Raw genomic sequence first — 26334 nt, forward strand, 5'->3', positions numbered from 1 at the left:
GCATGAAATAAAAATGATAAAAGTAATACTTTTGATATAAAAATTTATCCTTTATGCATACTTCTATGCACGAAAAAATATTGATAAAAATAACACTTTTGATGTAGAAATTAATCCTTTATGTATACTTCTATGCATGAAAATAAAAATGATAAAAATAACACTTTTGATATAAAAATTTATCCTTTATGCATACTTCTCTGCATGAAAATAAAAATTGATAAAAATAACACTTTTGATATAAAAGTTGATCCATTATGCATACTTCTATGCATGAAAATAAAAATGGTAAAAGTAACACTTTTGATATAAAAATTTATCCATTATGCATACTTCTATGCATGAAAATAAAAATAATAAAAGTAACACTTTTGATATAAAAATTTATCCATTATGCATACTTCTATGCATGAAAATAAAAATGGTAAAAGTAACACTTTTGATATAAAAATTTATCCATTATGCATACTTCTATGCATGAAAATAAAAATGGTAAAAGTAACACTTTTGATATAAAAACTTATCCTTTATGCATAATATAAAAATTTAATTTCTCCATGATTATAATGAATTTCTTTCAATTAATCTAGGATGATAATTCCTAGAATATGGTAGGAAGTCCTCTTTTTACGCTTTGAATGAAATCATTTTATGCATAATTTTTATAAAAATTTTACCATAGCTCCGCTGCTTTGACTGAAAAATCTCAAATTTTTTTAAGGGATAAAGCTTATCATTAAAGAAATAATTAGAATGGTCTCTAATTGGATCATTAATCCATAATGGATTGAATCATCAATATACATGAACTAAAAGCATAGAAAAAAGCCATTAATTTGGCCTCAAGCATAGCTTAATCTTGGATTAAGGAAAAGCTTTATGAAAAGCTTCATTTGGATTGAGAATGGGTCATGAGTATGACCATTTCTTGAGTGAGAGAGAGAAATTACATAAAAACCATTAGAATTAAGCATAAATGAAAATTTATGTAATTCTTAACTATCATTAATCACTTAACTTCAATAGCATTCATCAAATTATGTAACTCTTCACTAACATTCATCAATTCACTTCAATAGCATTCAAAAACCATTCCAATTAAGCTTCTCAAGCTTGAGAGGGGTTGAGAAGAGAGAAACATTGAGAAATTATAGAAAAGATCAAAATTCACCATTTACCTTACAAATTGCTTGTTTCTTTGTTCACGGTAGAGGCCCCCAACCAATCAATTGGTTAAGTATGTTGATGGAGCCACCAATGGGGATTGAAGAAAGAGGGAAGCTCCAAAAACTAGTGAATTATTAATGAATTCACAGTTCTTGGCTTAGGTGGAGTAGAGTAACGATGCATAAACACTATATATTTTTCAACAAGGGGGAGGCTTCTATTTATAGGAAAAATTGAGCTCCTAACCAAACAAACTGATTCTAGAATTTTCCAAATTAGTTTGGTCAATTTTTAACCATTTTTAGGTTAGTTAAGCTAACTTTTTGGAACTAGACTTGAATTAGGAGAGAGGAGAGAAAAAATATCTCAATTTTTATGAGTTTAAAACTCATTCAAGCATGTGAAATATGCACCTCCTTTAAAGAACTCCCCTTCCTTACATATGTGTCAAAATGGAATCATTATACCCAAAATATCTCATATTTTTAATATTGCTTATAGTTTTTTACTAATAAACCTTGTACATTTTCAACTCTTCATCTTATGTGAAATATGCACCTCCTTTAAAGAACTCCCTTTCCTTACATATGTGTCATTATACCCAAAATATCTCATATTTTTAATATTGCTCATAGTTTTTTACTAATAAACCTTGTACATTTTCAACTCTTCATCTTATGTGAAATATGCACCTCCTTTAAAGAACTCCCTTTCCTTACATATGTGTCATTATACCCAAAATATCTCATATTTTTAATATTGCTCATAGTTTTTTACTAATAAACCTTGTACATTTTCAACTCTTCATCTTATGTGAGCATTTACTCATTTTTGGATATCTTCTTTTACAAATTGGATTTATCTCCTCCCTACACATGGATTGATGCTATTGGCCCATAGGAACCTTAATTGGACCAAAATCCAAAAATTTCTGAAAATCTAGACCCTTAGGCTGCTAAGGTCCTTTATACCCATTTCCAATTAATTCCAAGTGCACATTGGAAAGTTCTTTTTGAATTTCTGTTTCAAGGAAACTTATTTTAATAAGATGAGATAATTTTCTATCCAAAAATATTAAAAATCTAAATATTCTCTCTCTAGAATATTTTCTCTCTCTAGGTTAAAACAGTTAGAACCAAGTCTTTTATATTTATGAAGAGGGATTGATTACAGGAGAAGATGCTGGACATTTTGAGAGGCTGGGGAGGAATCTTACACTTCTGAACCATCTTCCTTAAATGCACCCATGAACATTGGGGTGGTGGAACATGTGTAACTTGAGGCCCTCCACAAGCTCATGACTACCCCACCCATAGAGCCATCTCCTACTCCTACTCCTCCACCAACCCCCATATCTCCCTACTTTAACACCCCAAAGTGGCACTTCCTTGACTACATCTGTGTATGGGCCACCTTCCTATCCATTCTTGTGATAAAAATACCCCTCTCCCAACCCTATGCATTGAACTCATAAGAAATGAAATCTCTTCAACTCATGTTTAGTGGTCATCCCTCTTCTCTAGCGATTTCAATTCAAAGGGACATTCCATCCAATAGTAGTGGTTGTGACACCACAAATGAAGCCAGACTGTGCTTCACTTCCCCCACGATGGCTAATCATTTTAGAGTCTTCCAATCTTAATATTTGTCAAAGGCACCAAGATCCCCGGTGTCATTTTGATGGTGGCTCTAACATCAACATATTGCCTGAGGCCACGACCATCATGCTTTGAATCTCTCCCTCACGGATCCACCTCCCTTTATTCTTTATATTTCTAACCAAAGAGACATGATGCCCCTTGGCCTTGTGCAACATTTTCTTGAATCTATGTAGGTCTCACAATTTTCATGGTTTTCATGGTATTAAATCTACCACTGACTAAAGGGGCCTATAATATTTTGATTAGTTGCTCATGGCTAAGAGCTACCAAAGTAGTTAATGTTTGGGGCAAGGATGATGCCCTTGCAAAATCATACATTGCTACTCCATCTTAAAAGGCTTCCAATGAGGGGTTACCACACACTCCTTCCCCCCCTATCCAATGTAGTCTATTGGCATTGGCTAGATGGTGTGTCCAAGATGAGTTTATTTCTCTTATGGTTGATTGAAATGCTCTTGAAAGTTTGGTTGCACCACCATCCAAACTTTAAAGACGAATCTTAAAAGTCTGCCTGCACCACCATCCAAACTTTAAAGAAGAATCTTCAAAGTTTGGCTGCACACCAGCCTCAATGGAGGAACTTATTGAGATGGTTTGTTAAAGGGAGACAAATTTCCATGTCGTCAAATTTTAGCTACACAACCCTCAACTGAGGAACCTATTGAGATGATTATTTTAGGGGAGCCAAAGTTCCATGTCGCATTACACCTGACTTGCTCCACCCCTCAGTGGCTCCCTAAATATAGTGACTATGTGTGATTTTCTCCACCCCTTGTGGCCCCCTAAATATAGTGACTATGTGTGATTTTCTCCACCACTTGTGGCCCCTCCCTAATAGTCATCAGGAGTAATGTGTGATCCACGTACAAACACAAAGAGGACCCTCTACAAGCTGCCCTAGGAGCATATTGGTAATTTCCCTCTTGACTCTATTCCTATTAATGATCCCTTACCTCTCCATTAGGAAATCCAAAAGTCCAGAAACTAATATGAGATCTATTGAGGAGCCTCACACCATCCATGTACCTTTTTGGGTTTGGGATAACCCTATACCTTGGACATGGTATCTACTTTCTCAACCCAACATCATGAATCTACCTTTGCTTGGTCTTATCAAGATTTATTTGGCATCAATCCTTCCATTAGCACCTATTTCATTCCTCTCAAGAGGTCAACCAACTATTTAGGAAAGGTGTTTACATACTACTCTAAGGTGGTATAAAGAAGAAGCGTGATAAGATGATGGAGGTAGGCATCATTGTTCTTATCAAACACTAAGAATGGCTTTTTCCCATTATCATCATTCCAAAGAAGAAAAGCAATAAGATCTACATTTGGGTGGACTTTCAACCCCTTAACCAAAGTACCATTAGGCACGGATTTCCTTTTTCATTTAAGCATGTATTGCAGGAGGTCATTGTCCATTGGCTACTTGGTTTTTAGTATTCACTTTGTGCTGATGTCATGTGTGAGCGCTCCCTCTCCAGCACATACTCTATCTATCTCAAACGAGTGGAGGCCAAGGGTGTGATTCTTTTCTTGTGATGTTCTATTTACCCTTGGTGAACATTGGCCAATCTTTCTACCTTGGCCCCTTCTTTTTCTCTTGGTGATCCCTTCTCATTGGATCCTAGTTATCCTTCTTCTTTGAGGCTCCTTCTCTCCTATGTAGATACCTCTCCTATGTAGGTACCTCTATATAAATATTCACCAAGTTAGCAAATGGAGTAATGGTGTGCAATGTGTAGATGGGTTGACAAGTCCTCCATTTCATCGAGTTCCTTGGCTAGCTATTCCTTTGGCACCAACTTCCTTGACTAATACCAAGTTTTCAACCGTCGTTGACTTGCCCATTGAGTTCTTGGTTGCTTAACTTCCTTGAGTGTCGAGTCCCAAGGCTACCATCGACTTCCTTAACCACCAAGTCCTCTCTCTCTCTCTCTCTCTCTCTCTCTCTCTCTCTCTCTCTCTCTCTCTCTCTCTCTCTCTCTCTCTCTTGCAACTCTAATCTAGCATGTGTGGTGTGCTTAGGGTTAGTATTTGGGAGTGATTAGTGCTAATCACTTGTTCTCTCATGCTTCCCTCTTTCTTCTTTTCTCCCTCTTGCTTGAGTGATTAGGCTACCAATGCGATCGTCTCCCACGTAGATCCCACACGATCTTCGTGATGGAGGTTGCACCACCCATTGGATTAGAGAAACCACCTCAGTGTGACAAAGATGTTAAGGAAACCTTAACCTAATGGGTTGTGGAAAGTTGCCTATCTGCCAAGCTTGAGCTAGGCTCAAGAGCTCCACCATAGCCACTCGTTGCGGCCATCCTCTCACACACGTTATCACACACTGAGGGGCCGTTACTCTAATCCAATGGGTGGTACAACCTCTCTCGTGAAGATTGTGTGGGATCTCTGCGAGAGACAATCGTGTTGGTATCCTAATCACTCAAGCAAGAGGGAGAGAAAAAGAAAGAGGGAAGCATGAGAGAACAAGTGATTAGAACTAATCACTCCCAAACACTAACCCTAAGCCCACCACACATGCTAGATTAGAGTTGCAAGAGAGAGGGAGAGAGAGATCACTCTTCTATTGCACAAATGGGAGAATCCATCACAAACAAGAGAAATTGGCCTTTATAGTTCCAAACCTTTTCCCACTTGGTCTCTAGTGCCAAGAGGTAAGACCTACCTAATCATAATGGCTAGTACATATAAAGTAGATAAGTTTGAAGGGTATAGCTTTCATACAAACCCTCAGAGCAAAAAGGACATGGTACTATCATCTTGCAAGAGATCACAGGTTTTCAAGTTTTTTGTGCATCTCTATGGTGATGGGGGTCTTAAGTTTCTCGCCTCTTGCATCTCCACTTTATGTAAGGATTTAGACACACTGTCTTTTAGTCTCTAGTGCCAAGAGGTAAGACCTACCCAATCATAATGGCTAGTACATATAAAGTAGATAAGTTTGAAGGGTATAGCTTTCATACATGGTAGACAAAGATTAAATTTACTCTCTTGAGAAAAGGGCTGTGGGGTATAACAAATGGGAAAGAAAAAATGCCAAACACCAGGGAGACGAGAAAACTCTATGGATTGGCAAGGATGAGAAGGCTTTGGCCATCATAGCCTTGGGACTAAATGATACCTATATCACATAGATGGAAAGGACTCATCCAATGAGGCTTGGAATACCCTAGATTCTCTTTTTGGAGCACAGTAAAAGAACTCTAAAATTAGCCTCCTAATCAAAATTTTCAAGCTAAAATTCAATTCAGGGGAGTCGCTCCCGACCCATCCGAACTACATGAAAAGTATTCTCACAAACCTGGCTGGGATCAAGAAGACTATTGAAGAAGATGTAATCATAGCTGTCGTCCTGAAAAGTTTACCTCAAGAGGAGTATGGTAACATAGTTAACACTCTCACTAACTTGCCCTCACCAAACTTATGGATGTGTAAACATTTCTCCTAGAAGAAGATTGGGCTTTTTAAACCATTTAGGATTTTCCCACCTGTGGTCACCCCTCTATCCTAAGCAAGATGTAAACATAACTAGTATCCTAGCATCTGTCATCATCATCAACTTCTAGCATTGTAAACCACCATGAGTAAGACCTACGGGCACTTTGGTCATCATAACTAGAGTTCTAAACAGTAACTAGATCTAGCATTGTCATCTTAGTAGCCATGGATATTTTGTTGAGGGAGGGTGTTCGAAACAATACAGCAAATCATCCATATGACATTGGGAATTAGGGCATATGGTCACTTAACCTTAGAACTTTTTGGTAGACTATGGTTTATGACATACATTAGAATATATGGAGCATATTCTAGGTGCCTAGAGAAGTGGGAGGAGATCTCCTTTGCAGTCCAATCTAGGTTTTTGGGAGCTTTCTTCTAGATATAATTAGGGTTTTACTTAGGGATTAATCACAACCTAATCCATTGTACTCCAGCCTATATAAGAGGCTCTCATCTAATTCAAGATAACACAACCTCCATTATCCCATTTCTTGTATCATTATGCTGTCCATTTATTTAATGATGTGATTAGCATTAATCTTTATCTTATCTAGTTTATCTTATGCAATTATCATGAGTATGATCATGGTGTCTCTCCATCTACCCCAATTTCAATACAAGCCGCTAACCCTTTGATCCTCATTCACACAACAGACACAATCATCCCTTGCACAACAAGTTCAGTTAAGCGCACTAGTAGCGCCCCTACCAAATGCAAGTGTATACATCCAACCTCAAGTGATAGAAAGTCCATTATTGGGTAGTTTAAGTGCAAAGGAAGAAAATGCAGAAATGAATGTGAGAATAATATTGAAGGCTGGTGTCACTGACTCAAGAGTGAAGCATCATCATCATGTTGGCACACCCTACCTATCAGATGCAACCTCTTCTTACCTTGACAATGGCCTATATTGCAAAGCATATCTTTTAATTGCCATCGGAGCATAGTAGCTCATGGTACAGGAGCTTGCACTCACCATAGCAGTCTTGGAACGAGAACCCCTGCAACTCCCTCCTCTTTGATTCACTCACTTTTCCATATCTCTTCCTCTCTCTAGGCCAACTTTTTGAAGTACCCCAGCTTCACCCCAGGATGTGGCTATGGTGGCAAATGCGGAGGTGGTGGACTCGACAGAGGCGCAACACCTTAGGTGGTGGACTGGATAGTAGGTGCAACGTGTTAAAATAGCCTAGTTCATGTACTCAAAATGCTATTTGGGCTCTATTGCCTTCAACATAATTAACAAGTGTGGGCAGACAGTGCGTGTTTCTCTCATTCGTGCATAGTCGTACACAAGAAGTAGCATTTGCAAGAACAAGCTTAATCAAGGCTCAGCGAAATGGAGTGACTGTAAGCTGAGATTTGGGACAAATCATTATGTTGATTAACAACATGCAACTAGCAAGAAATCATACACAATGCCTAAGTGATTTAGCCTTTAACCAAAGGATGGAAATAGTCTTCTATAGGCCAAAGTATAGTAGTTCTAGGTTCCAATGTACATTCCAAGAGTCATATGATCCTCAAGAGTGAAGCATTGTCATCATGTTACCTGTATGTAGCCTCTTCTTGCCCTGACAATGGCCTATATTACAAAGAACATCTCTTAATTACCAAGGTAATACAGATAGTGCTTTCTTCAACAAAGGCAGCTACAAGAAGAACAGGAGAGGATTCAGATCAAATCCAAAGAAAGAGTTCCCCCAGAAGTCATGCAACTTTTTTGAAAACCAAGGTACGAAGAAAAAGATTGTTTCTATAGAAACAAATCTCAGAAAGCTCTACTTGCAGGAACAACTGATAGCTCAAGCAAAGACATAAACGACAACAAAAAGGAAGGAGCCTCAATGGAGGCTAACTTTATCGAAGATGATTGGGCTTTTTAAATCGTTTAGGATCTGCCCACCTGTGGTCACTCCTCTATCCTAAGTGAAATGTAAACATAACTAGTATCCTAGCATCTATCTCATCAACTTCTAGCATTGTAAATCACCATGAGTAAGACCTACGGGCACTTGGTCGGTCATTATAACTAGAGTTGTAACTAGATCTAGCATTGTCATCTTAGTAGCCATGGATATTTTGTTGAGGGAGGAGGGTGTTGGAAACAATACAGCAAATCATCCATGTGACATTGGGAATTAGGGCATATGGTCACTTAACCTTAGAACTTTTTGGTAGACTATGGTTTATGACATACATTAGAATATATGGAGCATATTCTAGGTGCCTAGAGCAAGTGGGAGGAGATCTCCTTTGCAGTCCAATCTAGGTTTTTGGGTGCATTCTTCTAGATATAATTAGGGTTTTGCTTAGCGGTTGATCACAACCTAATCCATTGTACTCTAGCCTATATAAGAGGCTTTCATCTAATGCAAGATAACACAACCTCCATTATCCCATCTCTTGTGTCATTATGTTGCTGCCCATTTAGTTAATGATGTTATTAGCATTAATCTTCATCTTATCTAGTTTGTCTTATGCAATTATCATGAGTATGATCATGGTGTCTCTCCATCTACCCTAATTTCAATACAAGCTGCAAACCCTTTGATCCTCATTCACACAACAGACACAATCATCCCTTGCACAACAAGTTCAGTTAAGTGCACTAGTAGTGGCCCTACCAAATGCAAGTGTATACATCCAACCTCAAGTGATAGAAAGTCCATTATTGGGCGGTTTAAGTGCAAAGGAAGAAAATGCACAAATGAATGTGAGAATAATATTGAAGGCTGGTCTCACTGACTCAAGAGTGAAGCATCATCATCATGTTGGCACACCCTACCTATCAGATGCAACCTCTTCTTGCCTTGACAATGGCCTATATTGCAAAGCATATCTCTTAATTTCCATCGGAGCATAGTAGCTCAAGGTACAGGAGCTTGCACTCACCATAGCAGTCTTGGAACGAGAACCCCTGCAACTCCCTCACTCACTTTTCCATCTCTCTTCCTCTCTCTAGGCCAACTTTTTGAAGTACCCCAGCTTCACCAGGATGTGGCTATGGTGGCAAATACAGCGGTGGTGGACTAGGCAGAGGCGCAACACGTTAGGTGGTGGACTGGATAGTAGGTGCAACGTGTTAAAATAGCCTTCTTCATGTATTCAAAATGCTATTTGGGGCTTTATTGCCTTCTTCAGGATCAACATAATTAACAAGTGTGGGCAAATAGTGTGTGTTTCTCTCATTTGTTAGCATAGTCGTACACAAGAAGTAGCGTTTGCAAGAACAAGCTTAATCAAGGCTCAGCGAAATGGAGTGACCGTAAGCTGAGATTTGGGATAGATCATTATGTTGATTAACAACATGCAATTAGCAAAAGAAATCATACACAATGCTTAAGTGATTTGGCCTTTAACCAAAGGTTGGAAATAGTCTTCCATAGGCCAAAGTATAGTAGCTCTAGGTTCCAATGTACATTCCAAGAGTCATATGATCCTCAAGAGTGAAGCATCGTCATCATGTTACCTGTATGTAGCCTCTTCTTGCCGCCCTGACAATGGCCTATATTACAAAGAACATCTCTTAATTACCATCGGAGCACAATAGTTCATGGTACAGGAGATTGCACACACCATACCACTCTTGGAACCCCAAGGAGAACGAGACTTAGAACCCCTGCAACTCCCTCCTCTTTGATTCACTCGCTTTTCGTCTCTCTTCCTCTCTCTAGGCCAACTTTTTGAAGTACCCCAGCTTCACCGACATTGCTATGGTGGCAAATATGGAGGTGGTGGACTGGACAGTAGGCACAGCACATTAGGACGTTAGGTGGTAGACTAGCTAGTAGGTGCAACATGTTTAAACAGCCTTCTTCCTTCATGTCCTCAAAATGCTATTTGGGACTTTATTGCCTTGTTCAGGTTCAACATAATTAATAAGCATGGGAAGCCAGTGCGTGTTTCTCTCATCGTTAGCATAGTCGTACACAAGAAGTAGCATTTACAAGAACAAGCTTAATCAAGGCTCAGTGAAATGGAGTGACCGTAAGCTGAGATTTGGGACAAATCATTATGTTAATCAACATGCAATTAGCAAGAAATCATACATAATGCCTAAGTGATTTAGCCTTTCACCAAAGGATGGAAATAGTCTTTCATAAGCCAAGTTATGGTAGCTCTAGGCTCTAATGTACATTATTCCAAAAGTCATATGATTAAAAGTATCAAAAGGTTCCAATAGTGGGATATCCATGAGCCCCCTTTTATACTTGAGCCCATGAACATGGTCTTTGACCTGATCTAAAGTTGTTGCTTCATTACATTCCATCCCCTCCTATAATAATTGTATCCTCGAAATCAAAGGGTGGTCATGCAAAAATACACATAAAGGCTATATACAAACCATCCCCTCCTATAATGATTTTGTCCTCGAAATCAAAGGGTGGTCATGCAAAAATCAAACACAAAGGCTATATACAACAACCAAAAAAAGTCACACCCATGCCACAGTGTCGATGTTGCGAAAGACCCAAATATGAATACAATAGTCATATGACCCCCAGGGTCAAATGGAAAGGATAAGGAACTCTCGTCGATGATGAGGCTAGTCAGGTATCCTCCAAGATCAAATGGAAAAGATACTAGTGTTGCCCTGAAGATAAGGTAATTCATACGAGTGTGACCATATAGATGGAATGTAAATCCAAACCTTGTAGGCTCCAAAGTAATGGCTCTCAAGCCAATGTCAGTATCGTGGGCTGGCCAATCCTCCTAGATCAAATGGATAGTCACGTTTGTTAATAATGTAACTCATTATATCTCTGCCTGGGTCAAATGGATAGCCAAAGTGTAGACCATCTAACCATGGAACAAATGTATGACCACCTAGATCGAGAAGGAAGTATCCAAGCTCCTTGTCCAAAGTGAAATAAACAATAGAAATATCATCAAATCCATGGCCCAAATAACTGCTCAGGTGAAAATCTGGATGTTGTAAGATTCCTCCCTAATGTCCAGCATCTTCTCCTGTAATCAAATCCCTCTTCAGAAATATAAAAGATCTTGTTTCTACCAGTTTTGACCTAGAGAGAGAAAATGTTCTAGAAAGAGAATATTTAGATTTTAAATATTTTTGGATAGAAAAATATCTCATCTTATTAAAATAAGTTCCCCTGAAACAAAAGTTCAAAAAGATTTTCAGAAGGTGCATTAGAAATTAAGTATTATCTGTTCAAGAGGCATTATCCTGGGGGTGAAGATTTTTTCGAAATTTTAAATTAAGGTTCCTATGGACCAATAAGATTCATCCAAATGTAGGGAGGAGATAAATGAAGAAATAAAAAAAAATTCCCAAAAATGAGTAAATACTCACATAAGATGAAGAGTTGACTAAGGACAAGGTTAATAGTTAAAAAAGGGAGATATTTAGAAGTAATGATGCATTTTTGACACCTCTGCATGGGGGAATTTCCCTCATGAAGGAGGAGCCTATTTCACATGCTTGAATGAGTTTTAAACTCCCAAATAATGGGATATTTTTATCTCTCCTCTCTCCTGTTTCAACTAGATCCAAAAAGTGAGCAAAATTGACATAAAAACGGTCAAAAATTGACCAAACTGATCTAGAAAATTCTAGAATCAGTTGGCTTGGTTAGAAGCTCACTTTTTCCTATAAATAGAAGCCCTCCCCTTTGTTGAAACTTAATAGGGTTTTGCACTGTTACCCTGTCTCTCCCAAGTGCCAAAAACAGTGAATTGTATTCATAATTCATTAGTTTGACCTTCCTTCTTCCAAAATATTGGTGGCCACTCTTGTCTCAAACAAGAGTTGAACCCTCAAACCATCAATCCAAAGGAAAGCTCTCAAAATTCATTAGTAAGTTGGTGATTCTTCTCTTTTCTATTTATTTTATGGTTTTTATGGTTTTTTATGCTTTTTGTCTTCTCTAAAATTGCAAGTGATGTTATGCCTCATTGCAAAAGGCATTCCCCTCTCTTCTCTAGTAAATCCAACCATTCTCTATCCTAGGTGAATGATTAATGATTAAAGTCAAGTTTTTTATAATGTTTGTCTTAAATAAGTAGAAAAATGTTTACTTTAGAATAATTTCAATACTCTTGGTGCACTTTTAATTAATTTTAGAGACTTAAAAATTGAAAAATTAGTTAGCCATACAAAGGAGATTATGGCAAAATTTTTGAAAATTAGTGAAATAAATTTTATCTTGTATTATTCTAGAAGAGTAATCCTTATGGTTTCTATATTCTAAAGTATCATTTTCATGCATAGAAGATGCATTTTGATTATTTGTATAAAAGAAAATTAGTATTATTATAAAAGTATTACTTTCATTATATTTGATTTTCATGCATAGAAGTATGCATAAAAGATTAATTTTTTAATTATAAAAGTGTTACTTTTATCATATTTGATTTTTATGGATAAAAGTATGCATAAAAGATTATTTTTTTAACTATAAAAGTGTTACTTTTATCATATTTGATTTTTATGCATAAAAGATTATTTTTTTATTATAAAAGTGTTATTTTTATCATATTTGATTTTCATGCATAGAAGTATGCATAAAAGATAATTTTTTATTATAAAAGTGCTACTTTTATCATATTTGATTTTTATGCATAAAAGTATGCATAAAAGATTTTTTTTATTATAAAAGTGTTACTTTTATCATATTTGATTTTCATGCATAGAAGTATGCATAAAAGATAAATTTTTATTATAAAAGTGTTACTTTTATCATATTTGATTTTCATGCATAAAGTATGCATAAAAGATTATTTTTTTATTATAAAAGTGTGATTTTTATCATAAATGATTTTTATGCATAAATGGATGCATAGAAGATATTTTTTTATATTAAAAGTGTGATTTTCATCATAAATGATTTTTATGCATAAATGGGTGCATAAAAGATATTTTTTTAATATTAAAAGTGTGATTTTCATCATAAATGATTTTTATGCATAAACATATGCATAAAAGATATTTTTTTATATTAAAAGTGTGATTTTTATCATAAATGATTTTTATGCATAAATCGGTACATAAAAGATATTTTTTTATATTAAAAGTGTGACATTCATCATAAATGGTTTTTTATGCATAAATGGGTGCATAAAAGATATTTTTTTTATTAAAAGAGTGATTTTTACCATAAATGATTTTTTTATGATGATAAAAGTGTGACTTTCATCAGAATCAGATTTTATACATAATTAGATGCATATAGAATCTTTATAATTAAATAAGGGTTCTTCTTAATCCTCTATTTAATTTTCACAAAAATTAAAAAAATGAATAAGTAGATAATCTGTGAGAAGAAATGCTACTGTAATGAAAAAAATTCAATAAAACTATCGAAGTCAGAGATCGAGATAAATGACTATCTTATTCCTCATAAGAAATTCATGTTTTAGAAACCTGTAAAAGCAAATATTCGTCGAACGAAATTTAGAAAAAGAGAAATTGAAATAGTACCTTCGAGAGAGATAGTTTAAGAAGAACCTTTCCAGACCCAAACTCAGATTCAGCCAAGACCTAATTCCTTCATCAAATTCAACCAATGACGATGTGCCCAGTTCAGGAAAAATGTACTCAAATCTCCCACCGAATCTGAAACTAAGTTAAGACTTTTGATTTTGATCTGAGGATCAAGTTAACAGAATTCGAGGAATTCTGTTTGGAATTCACACTTGGATCTAGAAGTATTGAGATACGGATTTAAGATTATTCATGGGTTTCAAACAAAATCAAAACTATAAACTTGCATAGAAACCCTGTTTTCTTAAAAGATTGTCTTAAGCCAGAATGCTGGAGGGAGCATTTGGCATATATGTTTATCTAAGGGAAGTTCGGTTGCAACAGCTGGGGCGGGGAGTGTTCGAGGGACAGCTCACGCGGGCAAAGCTTGCCGAGGTCTTGACCAGCCTCAGTATAGTTAAAATGGTGCGCTTCCGGTACGATGGACGAGGGCCGACGAAGCGGTCCCTGAGTGAAGTGTGAGGACACCTAAGGAGGATCCTGGAGGGTTCTTGTAAGATTCCTCCCCCAACCCCCTTTTGATATCTAGTATCTTCCCCTGTAATCAATCCCTCTTTAGAAATATAAAGACCTTGTTTCTAACTGTTTTAACCTAGAGAGAGAAAATATTCTAGAGAGAGAATATTCAGATTATGAATATTTTTGGATAGAAAAATAACTCATCTTATTAAAATAAGTTCCCCTGAAACAGAAATTCAAAAAGAACTTTCCAATGTGCAATTGGAATTAATTGGAAATGGGTATAAAGGACCTTAGCCTAAGGGTCTAGATTTTCAGAAATTTTTGGATTATGGTCCAATTAAGGTTCCTATGGGCCAATAGCATCAATCCATGTGTAGGGAGGAGATAAATCCAATTTGTAAAAAGAAGATACCCAAAAATGAGTAAATGCTCACATAAGGTGAAGAGTTGAAAATGTACAAGGTTTATTAGTAAAAAACTATGAGCAATATTAAAAATATGAGATATTTTGGGTATCCAAAAATGAGTAAATGCTCACATAAGATGAAGAGTTGAAAATGTACAAGGTTTATTAGTAAAAAACTATGAGCAATATTAAAATGATTCCATTATGACACATATGTAAGGAAGGGGAATTCTTTAAAGGAGGTGCATATTTCACATAGGATGAAGAGTTGAAAATGTACAAGGTTTATTAGTAAAAAACTATGAGCAATATTAAAATGATTCCATTATGACACATATGTAAGGAAGGGGAATTCTTTAAAGGAGGTGCATATTTCACATAAGATGAAGAGTTGAAAATGTACAAGGTTTATTAGTAAAAAACTATGAGCAATATTAAAATGATTCCATTATGACACATATGTAAGGAAGGGGAATTCTTTGAAGGAGGTGCATATTTCACATAAGATGAAGAGTTGAAAATGTACAAGGTTTATTAGTAAAAAAAAAAACTATGAGCAATATTAAAATGATTCCATTATGACACATATGTAAGGAAGGGGAGTTCTTTAAAGGAGGTGCATATTTCACATGCTTGAATGAGTTTTAAACTCATAAAAATTGAGATATTTCATCTCTCCTCTCTCCTCATTCAAGTCTAGTTCCAAAAAGTTAGCTTAACTGACCTAAAAATGGTCAAAAATTGACCAAACTGATTTAGAAAATTCTAGAATCAGTTTGTTTGGTTAGGAGCTCAATTTTTCCTATAAATAGAAGCCTCCTCCTTGTTGAAAAATATATAGTGTTTATGCATCGTTACTCTACTCCACCTAAGCCAAGAACTATGAATTCATTAATAATTCACTAGTTTTTGGAGCTTCCCTCTTTCTTCAATCCCCATTGGTGGCTCCATCAACATACTTAACCAATTGATTGGTTGGGGGCCTCTACCGTGAACAAAGAATCAAGCAAATTGTAAGGTAATTAGTGAATATTGATCTTTTCTATAATTTCTCAATGTTTCTCTCTTCTCAACCCCTCTCAAGCTTGAGAAGCTTAATTGGTATGTTTTTTTTAAATGCTATTGAAGTTAATTGGTGAATAGTAGTGATGAGTTACATAATTTAATAAATGGTATTGAAGTTAATTTCCATTCATGTTTAAATTCTAATGGTTTTTATGTAATTTCTCTCTCTCACTCAAGAAATGGTCATACTCATGACCCATTCTCAATCCAAATCAAGCTTTTCATAAAGCTTTTCCTTAACCCAAGATTAAGCTATGCTTGAGGCCAAATTAATGGCTTTTTTCTATGCTTTTAGTTTATGTATATTGATGATTCAATCCATTATGGATGAATGATCCAATTAGAGATCATTTAAATTATTTCCTTAATGATAAGCTTTATCCCTTAGAGAAATTAAGATTTATCAGTCATAGCAGCGGAGCTATGGCAAAATTTTTATAAAAATTATGCATAAAATAATTTCATTCAAAGCATAAAAAGAGGACTTCCTACAATATTCTAGGAATTATCATCCTAGATTAATTGAAAGATATTCATTGTAATCATAGAGAAATTGATTTTTATATTATGCATAATTGATTTTCATGCATAGAAGTATGCATAAAAGATAATTTTTTTATATTAAAAGTGTTACTTTTATCATTTTTAATTTTCATGCATAGAAGTATGCATAAAGGAAATTTTTTTATATCAAAAGTGTTACTTTTATCATTTTTAATTTTCATGCATAGAAGTATGCATAAAAGATAATTTTTTTAATATAAAAAGTGTTACTTTTATCATTTTTAATTTTCATGCATAGAAGTATGCATAAAGGAAAAAATTTTATATCAAAAGTGTTACTTTTATCATTTTTAATTTTCATGCATAGAAGTATGCATAAAAGATAATTTTTTTATATAAAAAGTGTTACTTTTATCATTTTTAATTTTCATGCATAGAAGTATGCATAAAGGAAAATTTTTTATATCAAAAGTGTTACTTTTATCATTTTTAATTTTCATGCATAGAAGTATGCATAAAAGATAATTTTTTTATATTAAAAGTGTTACTTTTATCATTTTTAATTTTCATGCATAGTAGTATGCATAAAGGAAATTTTTTTATATCAAAAGTGTTACTTTTATCATTTTTAATTTTCATGCATAGAAGTATGCATAAAGGATAATTTTTTTTATATCAAAAGTGTTACTTTTATCATATTGGATTTCATGCATAGAGGTATGCATAAAAAATGATTATTTTTATACTAAAAGTGTGATTTTCATCATAAATGGATTTTATGCATAACTTAGATGCATAAGAGAAATTCTTTTATTCTAAAAGTGTAATTCCTACCAAATTGACTTTATGCATAAGAAGATGCATAAAAAAAATTGATTTTTAATTCAAAAGTGTCATTCTCATCTAAACTAAATTTATGCATAGGAAGATGCATAAAAGATTGAATTTTTAATTCAAAAGTGTCATTCTCATCTAAATTAAATTTATGCATAGGAAGATGCATAAAAGGTTGAATTTTAATTCAAAAGTGTCATTTTCATTTAAAATGAATTTATGCATAGGAAGATGCATAAAAGACTGATTTTTCTTCGGAAGTATTAATCTCCTTAAATGGAATTTATACATAAGTAAATGTGTAAAGAAATCTTATATCAAATATAAGAATTCTCTTGTATTCTATAAATAGATATGAGATGTGATAGGATGTGATAAGAGGTGTATAAGAGGTGATAAGATGAATTAAGATGTGATAAGATGTGTATGGGATGAGGTAAGAAGTGTATGTGATAGGATAAGATGTATATGGGTTGTGATAGGGCGAGAATGGAAGTGATGTAAAAGATTAGATGTGAAGGCATATGGGGTTACATGAATGGGAATGTGGAAATGGATGTATGTATGTGGATGTGTGGATGTGGAGATGGGAGTATGGATGTATGAATGTGAAAATGGATGTATGCATGAAGACGTATATGCATAGATGTGAATGTGGATGTAGATGTGGATGTATAGATGTGAATGGGAATGTGGATGTGAATGTGGATGTATAGATGTGAATGGGAATGTGGATGTGGATGTATGTATGTATGTGGATGTGGATGTATGTATGTATGTGGATGTGGATGTATGAATGAGGACGTGATAATGGATGTATGCATGTAGATGTGGATATATGGATGTGAATATGAATGTGGATGTGGATGTGGATGTATGGATGTGGATATGGATGTGTATGTATGAATGTAGATAAGGGATGTGGATGTATAAATGAGGATGTGAAAATGGAGATATGCATGTAGATGTGGATGTATGGATGTGAATGTGGATGTGGATGTGGATGTATAAATGAGGATGTGAATGTGGATGTGAATGTGAATGTGGATGTGGATGTGGATGTATGGATGTGGATATGGATGTGTATGTATGAATGTGGATATGGGATGTGGATGTATAAATGAGGATGTGAAAATGGATGTATGCATGTAAAGGTGGATGTATGGATGTGAATGTGAATGTGTATGTGAATTAATGTGTCGTCGATATGAGGAAATGGATGAGAATGAGTACACATTGAATGGAATGTGGAATAAGTAATGTGGACTAAGGAGGGATAATGTGGAAAGACGAGAGTTCGATTTAGAAACTGTATTTTGTGACTGTTTGTAAATGACTGTTTTATGTCAAGAATGCTGGGGAAGCATTTTGACCATCTTGTGGATTAAGGTCATGAAGACCTAACTGTTAAAGTTGCAATTGTTGACGGAGAGTCAATGGAGGACGTCTCGCGTAGCAAGGTCGACCGAGGTCTTGACCAGCCTCAGTTCGATTTAAATGGTGAGCTTCCGGTACGGTGGATGAGGGACCAAGGAAGCGGCCTATGAGTGAAGCGCTAGGTCACGTGCGAAGGATCCTAGAGGGTGCTGACCATACGGTGCTCGGGCTCTGGGTCACCCAGGATACCCACGCGTGCGTCGAGGAAGATATTGGAACAAGGAGTAAGAGTTGTTTTGTGAAACCGGGCATGGATCTGGTTGATTGACCTTGCTGGTCTTCAATGGATGAGTCCATGGCTCTTTTTATGGATCTGTTGGTTGATCTTGCTGATCTTCAACGAGAGTCCATCTTGAATTTTCATAAGTGATTATATTGCCGAGTATTATGGGCTAGGAACTATTGAAAAGGCCCCTGTGTGGACAGGTGGTGAGCGTTCTAGTTGCCAATGATGCCATAGATACTCTGATGAAGGAATGATGGGAAATTATGAATCAACCGGATAAATTGGAAGATTGTGATCAGTGGTACTATGGTTTCATTAAAGGATTGTTTTAAAGTTAGCTGATGCTAAGAAAAAGGCAATTTCATATTAGGTGTGTAAGTGGTGTGGCTAGTTTTATGTTTGCATGAACTTCCGGCTAGGGGGCCTTGGAACTCTTTTCCTTGGTACTCGGGACAAAACCTAACCAAATTCCAAATTGGATCCCATCACTACAGTGGTTGGGCGGTTGGCTAACCCATGGGATCGGATGGGGTTAGGCTGGACTGATGGATCTGTAAATCGAGATTTAATTTCTATTATTACGATAGATGAAGTAAATCCCAGATAGAAATTGTTCTATGGATAGGAATCAACGGCTGTGCCTCTTGATGGGGAAAAAAGCGTTGATCCCAATGATCCAAGTGCAAGTTTCTTCCTTGATTTGACCAAGTACCGTTAAAGGTGCAGTTAGAACAGTTGATCCGTAATGATCTTGACTACGTTAGAGTAAAGAGTTATCCTGGTGGAATCGCCCATGCTTTTCGGGTAAAGGAAGTTTTTCCGGTTTCGGTTTTGGACAAACCGACGGATTAGTCTCTTGTCCGGATATCCGTGGGTGAGGCCCCGACGAGTGTGAGACCCCTACCCGCGCATGATGTGCTACTTCCGCTGCCAGTATCCTGAATCCGTTGCTCGGTGGGAACAGGGATCTCACAGTTGGTATCAGAGCTTTTTGGTTTATAAGGATCAACCGAGAAGCCAAATATATCAAAAATTTATCAAGAATCAAAAAGGTTGTAATTGTGTGATATAATTCATACAAATTGATATTCAATCTGAAAATTCATAAATTAGTAATTGGGTCTTCAAATGGAAGTACCGCAATTATATAGAATCCTGACTTGCTTGAGGCCTAGACATGATGGTATTTACCTTGTAATTCCAAGGGCCTTGACTACCCGTATATACCGAGAGTATACTGCAGCTCTTTACTGACAGTATATACGAGTAAATCTAAGACTTGAAATTATAAGCGTTAATGCTATCTAGATGATGAATTCGAATGTGGTTGATATGATTTTAAATTCTGTTTGAGAATCGATGAATTTATTTGGATTCTGATTGAAAAATGATGATTTTCGAAATTAAGTTGAAATGTAATAAGCTGAGCGAAACCACAATGAGGATGAATGGGACGAGTCCCAGTGATGATATTCATAACTGGAATGATGATAATGATTTCAGCAAATCACTATGAGATTAGTGGGTTGTGCTGTCAGATTGCTACTGTTAACACTTGACCGGTAGATCAAGTTAAGGGATGACAAATTGAGAACTTGCTTAACTAAAATTTCCCGTGGAGGAATGTTCAGAAGGTATTCTGTTGGGTTGACCAGAATGTAAGGAACCCCAGAATAATTTGGGTCGTAAGAAAAAGAGTTGTTCTCTTCCTACGAGATGAGGACATCTCGCGCTTTTTTTTTAAGTGGGGTAGAATGTAAGAATTCTCCCCAGTTTTTGAGGTATTCAAAAATAAGAATCTCCTCTCTAATTTTATAACTATTCTCTTTCTAATATATAAATTTTTGACAGAATCATGAGACGAGGAAATCGTAGCCGTCAGCAGCCAGACCCTGTCCACTGAAGATAACGAACTTGATCCTGATGTTCGCAAGGCTCTTCATAGGACTCAACCAGGACCCTTCAAAGGAGAAGGGGAGAACCTGGGTGAGACTGTGGAGAAATGGGTGGAAGCCATGGAAGAGTATTTTGACGTCACAGGTTATAATGAGCTGAGCAAAATAGCTCTTGGCCGGTTGAAAATAGTGGAAACAGCCAGGGTAGCATGGAGGAACCATTGTGACACCAACCGTCTAAATAGAAATACCCAATCTTGGAATGACCTAAAACCTATTTGAGAAAGAGATTTTGTCCCCCTGGATTTTTGGAAACCAAAATGAACGAATTTTTAGAACTAAAGCAGGAGAACAAAACCATTGAAGAATATCACCAGGCCTTTGCTCTTCTACTCAAATACTCACCACCTCTAGATGAAGAACAGCTCATGGCCAGGTTCATTCGGGCAATGAACGAACCTTTGGACACACTGGTCAAAAATGCCAAACCAGTGTCCATGGTTGAAGCAGTAAAAATGGCAAAGGATTTTGCCAAAGCCTTTGTAGTAAAGGTCCCGCCAAAACCTGCACCCTCTAACTTTAAAAGATTCCAAGCCCAGGAAGGTACTTCAAACTTTCCACCTCCAAAGAGGCAGCAAGGACCGATTCAGAATCAAGATGCAGGAAGACTCCAAAGTGAAGGAAGATCCTTCCCCCAAAATACTTTCTCAGGAGGACCATCTATTTTAAGGATGCAGAACAATGAGCCTAGAAGTGAGAACCGGTGTTTTGGATGCCAAGGTTTTGGTCATCAGTTAAAAGACTGCCCAACTCCTGCCATGTCAAGGGGACAGGGAAGTCTAGGACCCCGAATTCAGAGACCAATTCCTTCATACCAGTCTAATCAGGGTCCGTCTCACCCAAGCCAGGGTAACCCCAGAAGAACTCCAAATCAACCGTCTGCCTCTACCCAGAGTAACCTCAGAACTCCTTTCCAGAACAGGGGCAACCAAAGAGAAAGAATTCCACCTCAGATTGCAGCAGCTAGAGCAGTCACAATTTCAGAAGAAGTAGAAGAGGAAAGAAGGGCAGATCTTTACTGCAATTGAAAAACCAAGGGCTTAACCGACAGTTCTCAACTCATCCATACTCCAGCAGAATACCAGGGAAAAATCTACCGTTCACTTCCAAGGCGTAAAGTTGAATGTGATTGAAGAAGAAGAAGATGATGAAAGAAATCATACTCCAACTGCGAGATGAGGACATCTCGCACTTTTTAAGTGGGGTAGAATGTAAGATTCCTCCCCCAACCCCCTTTTGATATCTAGTATCTTCCCCTGTAATCAATCCCTCTTCAGAAATATAAAGACCTTGTTTCTAACTGTTTTAACCTAGAGAGAGAAAATATTCTAGAGAGAGAATATTTAGATTATGAATATTTTTGGATAGAAAAATAACTCATCTTATTAAAATAAGTTCCCCTGAAACAGAAATTCAAAAAGAACTTTCCAATGTGTAATTGGAATTAATTGGAAATGGGTATAAAGGACCTTAGCCTAAGGGTCTAGATTTTCAGAAATTTTTGGATTATGGTCCAATTAAGGTTCCTATGGGCCAATAGCATCAATCCATGTGTAGGGAGGAGATAAATCCAATTTGTAAAAAGAAGATACCCAAAAATGAGTAAATGCTCACATAAGGTGAAGAGTTGAAAATGTACAAGGTTTATTAGTAAAAAACTATGAGCAATATTAAAAATATGAGATATTTTGGGTATCCAAAAATGAGTAAATGCTCACATAAGATGAAGAGTTGAAAATGTACAAGGTTTATTAGTAAAAAACTATGAGCAATATTAAAATGATTCCATTATGACACATATGTAAGGAAGGGGAATTCTTTAAAGGAGGTGCATATTTCACATAAGATGAAGAGTTGAAAATGTACAAGGTTTATTAGTAAAAAACTATGAGCAATATTAAAATGATTCCATTATGACACATATGTAAGGAAGGGGAATTCTTTAAAGGAGGTGCATATTTCACAAAAGATGAAGAGTTGAAAATGTACAAGGTTTATTAGTAAAAAACTATGAGCAATATTAAAATGATTCCATTATGACACATATGTAAGGAAGGGGAATTCTTTAAAGGAGGTGCATATTTCACATAAGATGAAGAGTTGAAAATGTACAAGGTTTATTAGTAAAAAAAAAAAACTATGAGCAATATTAAAATGATTCCATTATGACACATATGTAAGGAAGGGGAGTTCTTTAAAGGAGGTGCATATTTCACATGCTTGAATGAGTTTTAAACTCATAAAAATTGAGATATTTCATCTCTCCTCTCTCCTCATTCAAGTCTAGTTCCAAAAAGTTAGGTTAACTGACCTAAAAATGGTCAAAAATTGACCAAACTGATTTAGAAAATTCTAGAATCAGTTTGTTTGGTTAGGAGCTCAATTTTTCCTATAAATAGAAGCCTCCTCCTTGTTGAAAAATATATAGTGTTTATGCATCGTTACTCTACTCCACCTAAGCCAAGAACTATGAATTCATTAATAATTCACTAGTTTTTTGAGCTTCCCTCTTTCTTCAATTCCCATTGGTGGCTCCATCAACATACTTAACCAATTGATTGGTTGGGGGCCTCTACCGTGAACAAAGAATCAAGCAAATTGTAAGGTAATTAGTGAATATTGATCTTTTCTATAATTTCTCAATGTTTCTCTCTTCTCAACCCCTCTCAAGCTTGAGAAGCTTAATTGGTATGTTTTTTTTAAATGCTATTGAAGTTAATTGGTGAATAGTAGTGATGAGTTACATAATTTAATAAATGCTATTGAAGTTAATTTCCATTCATGTTTAAATTCTAATGGTTTTTATGTAATTTCTCTCTCTCACTCAAGAAATGGTCATACTCATGACCCATTCTCGATCCAAATCAAGCTTTTCTTAAAGCTTTTCCTTAACCCAAGATTAAGCTATGCTTGAGGCCAAATTAATGGCTTTTTTCTATGCTTTTAGTTTATGTATATTGATGATTCAATCCATTATGGATGAATGATCCAATTAGAGATCATTTAAATTATTTCCTTAATGATAAGCTTTATCCCTTAGAGAAATTGAGATTTATCAGTCATAGCAGCGGAGCTATGGCAAAATTTTTATAAAAATTATGCATAAAATAATTTCATTCAAAGCATAAAAAGAGGACTTCCTACCATATTCTAGGAATTATCATCCTAGATTAATTGAAAGATATTCATTGTAATCATAGAGAAATTGATTTTTATATTATGCATAATTGATTTTCATGCATAGAAGTATGCATAAAAGATAATTTTTTTATATTAAAAGTGTTACTTTTATCATTTTTAATTTTCATGCATAGAAGTATGCATAAAAGATAACTTTTTTATATTAAAAGTGTTACTTTTATCATTTTTAATTTTCATGCATAGAAGTATGCATAAAGGAAAAATTTTTTATATCAAAAGTTTTACTTTTATCATTTTTAATTTTCATGCAAGAAGTATGCATAAAAGATAATTTTTTTTATATAAAAAGTGTTACTTTTATCATTTTTAATTTTCATGCATAGAAGTATGCATAAAGGAAAAATTTTTATATCAAAAGTGTTACTTTTATCATTTTTAATTTTCATGCATAGAAGTATGCATAAAAGATAATTTTTTTATATAAAAAGTGTTACTTTTATCATTTTTAATTTTCATGCATAGAAGTATGCATAAAGGAAAATTTTTTATATCCAAAGTGTTACTTTTATCATTTTTAATTTTCATGCATAGAATTATGCATAAAAGATAATTTTTTTACATTAAAAGTGTTACTTTTATCATTTTTAATTTTCATGCATAGAAGTATGCATAAAGGAAATTTTTTAATATCAAAAGTGTTACTTTTATCATTTTTAATTTTCATGCATAGAAGTATGCATAAAGGATAATTTTTTTTTATATCAAAAGTGTTACTTTTATCATATTGGATTTCATGCATAGAGGTATGCATAAAAAATGATTATTTTTATACTAAAAGTGTGATTTTCATCATAAATGGATTTTATGCATAACTTAGATGCATAAGAGAAATTCTTTTATTCTAAAAGTGTAATTCCTACCAAATTGACTTTATGCATAAGAAGATGCATAAAAAAAAATTGATTTTTAATTCAAAAGTGTCATTCTCATCTAAACTAAATTTATGCATAGGAAGATGCATAAAAGATTGAATTTTTAATTCAAAAGTGTCATTCTCATCTAAATTAAATTTATGCATAGGAAGATGCATAAAAGATTGAATTTTAATTCAAAAGTGTCATTTTCATTTAAAATGAATTTATGCATAGGAAGATGCATAAAAGATTGATTTTTCTTCGGAAGTATTAATCTCCTTAAATGGAATTTATGCATAAGTAAATGTGTAAAGAAATCTTATATCAAATATAAGAATTCTCTTGTATTCTATAAATAGATATGAGATGTGATAGGATGTGATAAGAGGTGTATAAGAGGTGATAAGATGAATTAAGATGTGATAAGATGTGTATGGGATGAGGTAAGAAGTGTATGTGATAGGATAAGATGTATATGGGTTGTGATAGGGCGAGAATGGAAGTGATGTAAAAGATTAGATGTGAAGGCATATGGGGTTACATGAATGGGAATGTGGAAATGGATGTATGTATGTGGATGTGTGGATGTGGAGATGGGAGTATGGATGTATGAATGTGAAAATGGATGTATGCATGAAGACGTATATGCATAGATGTGAATGTGGATGTAGATGTGGATGTATAGATGTGAATGGGAATGTGGATGTGAATGTGGATGTAGATGTGGATGTATAGATGTGAATGGGAATGTGGATGTGGATGTATGTATGTATGTGGATGTGGATGTATGTATGTATGTGGATGTGGATGTATGAATGAGGACGTGATAATGGATGTATGCATGTAGATGTGGATATATGGATGTGAATATGAATGTGGATGTGGATGTGGATGTATGGATGTGGATATGGATGTGTATGTATGAATGTAGATAAGGGATGTGTATGTATGAATGTGGATATGGGATGTGGATGTATAAATGAGGATGTGAAAATGGATGTATGCATGTAAAGGTGGATGTATGGATGTGAATGTGAATGTGTATGTGTATGTGAATTAATGTGTCGTCGATATGAGGAAATGGATGAGAATGAGTACACATTGAATGGAATGTGGAATAAGTAATGTGGACTAAGGAGGGATAATGTGGAAAGACGAGAGTTCGATTTAGAAACTGTATTTTGTGACTGTTTGTAAATGACTGTTTTATGTCAAGAATGCTGGGGAAGCATTTTGACCATCTTGTGGATTAAGGTCATGAAGACCTAACTGTTAAAGTTGCAATTGCTGACGGAGAGTCAATGGAGGACGTCTCGCGTAGCAAGGTCGACCGAGGTATTGACCAGCCTCGGTTCGATTTAAATGGTGAGCTTCCGGTACGGTGGATGAGGGACCAAGGAAGCGGCCTATGAGTGAAGCGCTAGGTCACCTGTGAAGGATCCTAGAGGGTGCTGACCATACAGTGCTCGGGCTCTGGGTCGCCCAGGATACCCACGCGTGCGTCGAGGAAGATATTGGAACAAGGAGTAAGAGTT

The sequence above is a fragment of the Cibotium barometz genome, chromosome 12 (assembly GCF_041138505.1).
Source record: "Cibotium barometz isolate CiBa-2024 chromosome 12, ASM4113850v1, whole genome shotgun sequence".
NCBI lineage: Eukaryota > Viridiplantae > Streptophyta > Polypodiopsida > Cyatheales > Cibotiaceae > Cibotium > Cibotium barometz.